Genomic DNA, 7953 nt, shown 5'->3' with positions numbered 1-7953 from the left:
ACTGCGCGCCGGCAGTTGGAGCAGGCCCAGGATTGCAATTCCACGGGGGCCCACAGCACAATGGCCGGCGCGCAAGGTAAGTGCAGGTCGGGGGCTTACACCCGTGGGAAGCCCCCGACCTGCACTTACCTTGCGCGCCGGCCGTTGTGCTGTGGGCCCCCGTGGAATTGCAATCCTGGGCCTACACCCGCGGGAAGCCCCCGACCCGAATTTCTGGGCCATTATCTTTCTAGATTGATGGTGCCATTGTGGTCGCCTACTCTTGGGTTCTATAAAATCACAGACCCTGTACCAGTGCACCAGTTCATTTTTCCCTATTTAAAAGATTATATTCTCCACTCGTTATATTGCCCCTCTTGGCTGTTTGATTGAGCCTCTCCATAATTGTAGGCTAAATTAAAGAGAGTAATATATTTTATACAGTTTGCACATTTACTTGTATCTCAGAGCCAACCCAGTCCATGTTTCTTCTGTTTTTCAAAATGTTCATCTTTAGAATCAGGACATTGACAGTTGACACTGATTGGTATTGACTGATGCACCACTAGAATAACATCAATAAAACAGTGCTTTCCTCATTCGAATACACATATGAATAGAGAAGAAGAAAATAACATTGAGTCAGTGCTGTTAGCCTTTAAAAAGGTTTAGTTACAAGCAGTACTATTTTCAGGTTGTATGACAGCAACAGTTGGGCTGTAATTTTCCCCTAAAAAAAGGATGGGTTTGGAGCGTGGGGGTAGTTAAAATGTTAAAACTGGGATTCCCGACCTGATCCCGCCTCCAACCCGTCCACTTCCAATTTTAATGGAGGCATGACAGGGGCGGGACAGGAAGAGGGCAGCCAGCCCGCTCCCAGGGGGCGGTACCTCAATTTAAATTTTATAATGAGGCTGGCAGCCTCTTTTTCACCTCCATTTTGAATTTAACTGCATGTGGACGGGTTTCACACAATTCGTGAAACCCGGCAGTTAAACCGAGGCGGGGACTGCTGCATTGAGGAAGTAACTGGCTTTATTCCTACCTCCTGGATCCAGGGACCCTACTTAACACACCCACTGCGATCGGAGACCCCCAACGAGGCCTCCGATCGCCCTCCCAGGCCTCTGATCCCCACCATGATGCCTCTGCCCCCCACCCCCCGCCGATGATTATGAGGCCAGCCACAATCTTCCGGTGGCTGGCCCCGATCCTCTCTCACCTCCGCCGATCCCGGGCCGATGCCCCCCCCCCATCGACTCTCCGATCCTCCATCCCCCTCACCCCCCCCCCGTGATCCCCATCCCCCCTCCCAATCCCCGACCTAGCCCATGCTGGTCCCCGAGCCCCCCACAGCTGACCTCACCGCCGAACCCCGACCCCTTGCCAATCCTCCAAACTGCACCCCCCCGCCGATCCCCGACCCCCCCATCCCCCGATCCTGCCCTCCTGCGATCAGTGATCTGCGATCCTCCCCTGCCGATCCCTGAACCCACCCACCCCCAACCCCCGCCGATCCCACCAATCCCCGACCTCCCCCCCCACCATCCCTCTCCCGGACCGACCCCTCACTCCCTCCTCTGTGCAGTCGAAGGCCTACCCGCCCGCAGACAGCCAACCTCTCAAGCTGGCTGGCTACGGGCGGGAATCCGAGGCCTCACATGCAAATCGGGTCCTGCCGTTAAAGTCAGCCTCCCGGGTTTCCCGCCCGGCTCGGAGGCCCCTTGCCCCCAATTTGACTACCTGGAGAAATTTCCGGCCTTGGAGTCTATCAACCACCTGTGTGAACTACTGAGGGACAGCATTCATAACCTGCAGTCAGCCTTGAAAGGAGCGACCATCTGCAGTGTAACCCCCCACAATGAGAGTGATTATCACAGCTCAAACAGCTGCCTTTCAGATCTTGACCTATACTCTTACCATCTCATTGGGCAACATGTTTTATCAGCTTGTCCAAATGAGGCCTGTGCACTCACAAATGAGAAGGCCCGGTGACATGGAGCATTTTAGCAATGTCTGGACAGAAGTGGCAATGGCAAATGCTGCTGTCTCTCGGGATAGCAACTGTCCCATACTATTCCTCTGCCTTCCTCCATGACTACCAAAGAGCCAGAAGGCAGACTGGGCCTTCTTATCCACACAGCAACAGAGGGTTCACAACCTGTAGCAGAACCATCAGGGGTCTGTGGTCGAAGAGATCAAGCCCCACCTAATTTCCAACACCTTATCCCAGAGACTGTACCAGAGGCACAGCTGACCCTCACTCGCCCAGTCCCGTCAGTGAGAGTTCACTTAGAAGGAGCACTAAGATAAGTAGTTGGTGCGCAGCAAACACCAATTTGGAAGGGGGTAAAGGGAAGCACTGTGATAACAAAAAACTAGACACACAACTATGCACAATTTTTTTAAATAATGTACTGTTGGAAATTAATGATTTGCGGGTTAGGTTGATTGGCTATGATAAATTGACCCTTAGTGTTAGGGGATTAAATACGTGGGGTTACGGGGATAGGGTGGGATATGTGTTGGTGTAGGGGTTACGGGGATCGGGTGGGATATGTGTCGGTGCAGGCTCGATGGGCTGAAATGGCCTCTATCTGCACTGTGGGGTTTCTGTGATTCTGATTCTGTGGCCAGGGAAACATGCGTTGGCCACCAGAATAATGTTGTAGAAATAGGAGGAGGGTGATGAGAGTCCTGGGACCTCGATTTGCATATTGAAACAGACTGGCGCTTCGGGCACCCAGCGGTAGACTCCTTTCAAAATGGTGCCAATCGCAACTTCAGGGTTAGCTGGGTGGTAAGGCTACCAACCCCATTTTGAGGCCCTGCTAACACCAGGTGATGCAAGTTAAAATCAATCCCATTGAGGAAGTTTGGGACAATGCAAATGAAGTGCATCTGTAGTTTAGGTACAAATAGGAAGCAGGGAAGAGGAAAATCTATCTTAAGTCTTGGTCCATTGTGGAACAAAATTGGGCATTATACATTGACAAACTGAGCTCTACCTCTCCACTAACCTTTCTCACTGACCCCACTGCCTCTGCATTGTTAGCCTGCTTAGCTCAGATCCAGTCTTGGGTGAGTTGCAATTTTCTGCAGTTAAAATTGGAAAGATCAATGCCATTGTCTTCATAGAATCATAGAAATTTACAGCACAGAAGGTGGCCATTCAGCCCATCTTGTCTGTGCCGGCCGACAAAGAGCTATCCACTCTAATCCCACTTTCCAGCACTTGGTCCATAGCCTTGTAAGTTACGGCACTTAAATTGCATATCCAAGTACTTTTTAAATGTGATGAGGGTCTCTGCCTCTACAACCCATTCAGGCAGTGAGTTCCAGTCCCCCACCACCCTCTGGGTGAACATTTTTTTCCTCAAATCCCCTCTAAACCTCTGACCAATTACTTTAAATCTATGCCCCCTGGTTATGACCCTTCTGCTAAGGGAAATAGGTCCTTCCTATCCACTCTATCTAGGCCCCTCATAATTTTATACACCTCAATTAGGTCTCCCCTCAGCCTCCTCTGTCCCAGCCTCTCCAATCTTTCCTCATAGCTAAAATTCCCCAGCCCAGGCAACATCCTCGTAAATCTCCTCTGTACCCTCTCTAGTGCAATCACATCCTTCCTGTAATGTGATGGCCAGAACTGCATGCAGTACTCTAGCTGCGGCCTAACTAGTGTTTTATACAGTTCAAGCATAACCTCCATGCTCTTATATTCTATGCCTCGGCTAATAAAGGCAAGTATCCCGTATGTCTTCTTAACCACATTATCTACCTGTCCTGCTACCTTCAGGGATCTGTGGACATGCACTCCAATGTCCCTCTGTTCCTCTGCACTTCTCAGTGTCCTACCATTTATTCCCTTGCCTTGTTAGCCCTTCCCAAATGGATTACCTCGCACTTCTCTGGATTGAATTCCATTTGCCATTGTTCTGCCCACCTGACCAGTCCATTGATATCTTCCTGCAGTCTGCAGCTTTCTTCATCATTATCCACTGCACGGCCAATTTTTGTATCATCAATTTTTAATCATACCCCCTACATTCAAGTCTAAATCATTGATATATATCACAGAAAGCAAGGGACCTAGTACTGAGCCCTGCGGAACCCCACTGGAAACAGCCCTCCAGTCACAAAAACACCCATCGACCATAAACCTTTGCTTCCTACTTCTGAGCCCATTTTAAATCCAACTTGACACTTTGCCTTGTATCCCATGGGCTTTTATTTTCATGACCAGTCTGCCATGTGGGACCTTATCAAAAACCTTGTTAAAATCCATATACATGACATCAAACGCACAACCCTCATCGTCCCTTCTTGTTACCTCCATGCTGACTGTTCCTGATTAATCCATGTCTTTCTAAATGATGATTTATCCTGTCCCTCAGAATTTTTTCCAATAATTTTCCCACCACCGAGGTTAGGCTGACAGGCCTGTAATTACTCGTTCTATCCCTTTCTCCCTTTTTAAACAACGGTATCACATTAGCAGTCCTCCAGTCCTCTGGCACCACACTGGTAGCCAGAAAGGAATGGAAAATGATGGTCAGAGCCTCTGCTATTTCCTCCCTTACTTCTCTTAACAGTCTGGGATACATTTCATCCGGACCTGTGGGGTTATCCACTTTCAAAGATGCTAAACCCCTTAATACTTTCTCTCTCACTATGTTTATTTCATCTAATATTTCACACTCCTCCTCCCTGATTGCAATGTCTGCATCGTCTCTCTCTTTTGTGAAAACAGGCACAAAGTATTCATTAAGGACCATACCCACGTCTTCTGCCTCCACACATAGATTACCTTCATGGACTCTAATAGGCCCTACTCTTTCTTTAGTTATCCTCTTGCTCTTAATGTATTTATAAAACATCATTGGGTTTTTCTTGATTTTACCTGCCAACAGTTTTTCATGCTCTCTCTTTGCTTTCCTAATTTCCTTTTTAATTTCACCCCTGCACTTTCTATACTCCTCTAGGGTTTCTATGGTATTGAACACTCGGTATCTGTCATAAGCTTCCCTTTTATTTCTATATCCTACCCTGTATACCCCGTGACATCCAGGGAGCTCTAGATTTGCTAGTCCCACCCTTTTTCTTTAAGGGAACATACTTGCGCTGAGCCCTCACTATCTCCTCCTTGAATGCCTCCCACTGCTCTGGCACTGATTACAAGTAGCTACTTCCAATCCACTTTGGCTAAATCACATCTCAGCTCAATAAAATTGGCTTTCCCCCAGTTGAGAACTTTTATTTCTGGTCTGTCCTTGTCCTTTTCCATAACTACCCTAAATCTAACTGAATTTTGATCACTACCACCAAAATGCTCTCCCACTGATACCCTTTCCACCTGCCCAGCTCCATTCCCTAAAATTAAGTCCAGAACTGCCCTCTCCCTTGTTGGGCTTGCCACTTACTGGCTAAAAAAGTTCTCCTGAATGCATTTTAGGAATTCTGCACCCTCTATACCCTTCAAACTATTTTTATCCCAGTTAGTATTAGGGTAGTTGAAATCCCCTACTATTACTGCCCTATAGTTTTGGCACTTCTCCGGCTCATGCCACAAACTTTGTACTGTAGCCTCCAATTCCATCCCTTCCATAGCCAGTGTCTCAGGTTAATCCGGGCTGTTTGCAACTTTGGTATCCTATTCGATTCTGAGTTGGACTTCTAACTCCATATTCTCTCCATCACTAAGACCACCTACTTCTATCTTCGTACCATCACCCACCTTTGCTCCTGCTTCAGCCCATCTGATGCTTAAACTCTCATCCATGCCTTTTCTCCTCCAGACTTGACTATTCCAATACTTTCCTGGCTGATCTCACATCCTCCTCCCTCTGTAAACTTCAGCTCATCCAAACTCTGCTGCCCATATCTTATCCCGCACCAAAGCCCCAATCATCCATCACGCCTGTCCTTACTGACATTCATTGCCTCCCGATTCCCCCAACACCTCAAATTTAAAACTCTCATCCTTATGTTTAAGCCCCTTCATGGTCTTGCCCCTCCCTATTTCTGTATCCCCTTTCAGCCGTACAACACCACCCCCCAACCCCCAGAACTCTCCATTCCTCCAACTCTGGCCTCTTGTGCATCCTTCCCTCCCTACTGGAGTTGAGCTACAGATCCGCCATGATCTAATTGCATGGCAGAACATGCTTGAGGGGCAGAATGTTTTTGTGTTTCTATGCTGCAGAGGAGATCAATTTGCCCTTGAACATAGCGATCCTCTGCTTTAGCAATTCAATATTCCGACACTTAGTGCAAATGTGCTCCAAAGCTGATTCATACCCCAGCAGCGAGGTCGAGGCCCAGGAGTGGCGCAGCGTGGACCAGCAGTGGGCTCAGGAGGACCACACTGCAGCCTATGAAACCCAGGCAGAGAGGACCTGCGGGAAGGAGGGAGGAGGACAGTCGGAGTATGTTTGTGTGTGTGTGTGTGATAGGCTGATGTAGCAGAGCCTGGTCTCCAATCGTCTTCGATCCCCTTGCCATTGGCCCAAGACCTTGCTCTGTCAAGCCCGTGTGGTAGTTGGTGTGCAACGGCCACCCCACGTTAAAAGAATTCACGCACAGGCATCTTCCACCCAAGCGCAAACAGCAGAAGGAGCGCATGTCAACCCAAGCACCCCACCCACCCGCCCCTTCAACCACCGTCTGCCCCACCTGTGACAGAGACTGTAGTTCCCGCATTGGACTCATCACTCAGCTGAGAACTCATTTTTAGTGTGGAAGCAAGTCATCCTCGGTTCCGAGGGACTGCCTAAGAAGAAGAGACACCCCACCAGGTCCCACACTCTAGAATTTCCTTCCCAAACCCCTTCACCCTTCCACCTTCCACTCTCTTTGAGACCACCTCCCCTTTAAAGTCCAACTCTTTGACCAAGTTTTTCATCCACTCCTAATATCTCCTTATTTGGCTTGAATCTATTTTTGTCTAATTTTTGCCTCTGTGAAGCACACTGTGATGTTTTAATGTAAAAGGTACTACATACATGTAAATTGCTGTTTCCATTTCTCGCAAAGATTCATCATATATCATAACACGAGGGCGTAACCAAAGATGGCGGCCGTGACGGTCCGGTGCTGAGATCGCTCTCCCTGCTTCGGGCAGCCAGCTCTCGCCGCTCGCTCCCACAACCGGAGCGAGGTGCTCGGTGAGTCGGGCAGAGGCAGAGGCAGCGCAGCGCGGTGAGCAGCAGCAGCAGCCAAGCTGACCCACTGGAGCACATCGGCCGGCAGCTCCTCGGCAGGAAGGAATTCCGACTGGGAGGAGGGGAGCTGAGCATGGCGGCCAGAGGCCGACCCGCGAAGACAGAGAAGTAGGCCCCGGGCCATGGAGCGTGGAGCCAGCGACGGTGAAGAGGAGGCTGAATTGGAGCGTTCACATCCCGACGATGTGTTCGGCGAGTCAGGCGGAGGAGCGCAGCGCAACGAGCAGCAGCAGCAGACTCACGACACGCTGCAGCACGTCGGCCGGCAGCTCCATTTCGGGTAACTCAGTCCGGATGGGAGGAGGGGAGCCGGGCATGGTGGCCAGAGCAGGAGAAGCAGGCCACCACACGTGGAGCCGGCAACAGAGGCCGCGGTGAAGAGGAGGACGGAGCGGCTGAGGGACATCGTGCTCCCACTGCCACGGGAAGCCATTGTATTGACTCTGAACGCGGCGCTGTATGTATAGCTGACGCGTCCCTACGGGGAACAAGCATTCCATTGTACTTGTTACATATGGCAAATAAATCTAATCTGAATCTGATCTGAGATCAGGATTGTAAATATATGTTTTTAAAAGAAGTCAGAAGTTGCAGGTTTTAATCGCTTTTTCAGGTTAGTTTAAGAATCACAATAGATTCTCACTATAACAGTAAACCTTTCTGCAACACTATGGCTGCGATTTTCCCATTGGAGGCGGGTTGGGTGTGGGTCAGGTGGTCAGCGGGTCCCGATCCCGCCTCTGCTGTCAGG

The 7953-nt window shown here is 49.6% G+C and overlaps 1 long non-coding RNA gene across 1 annotated transcript; it reads left to right on the top strand.

Annotated features, from left to right (window-relative positions):
* The first annotated feature begins 901 nt into the window (after nt 1–901).
* Nucleotides 902–7749, top strand: LOC147114060 (uncharacterized). Its single transcript, XR_015079343.1, has 2 exons — nt 902–1004; nt 7015–7749. It is a non-coding gene; the product is annotated as an uncharacterized LOC147114060 (long non-coding RNA).
* Nucleotides 7750–7953: the final 204 nt, after the last annotated feature.

Source organism: Somniosus microcephalus, chromosome 8, assembly GCF_052327205.1.
Source record: "Somniosus microcephalus isolate GS21.2 chromosome 8, FLI_Smic_1.0, whole genome shotgun sequence".
Lineage (NCBI taxonomy): Eukaryota > Metazoa > Chordata > Chondrichthyes > Squaliformes > Somniosidae > Somniosus > Somniosus microcephalus.
This window is presented reverse-complemented; position numbering and strand designations above follow the sequence as displayed.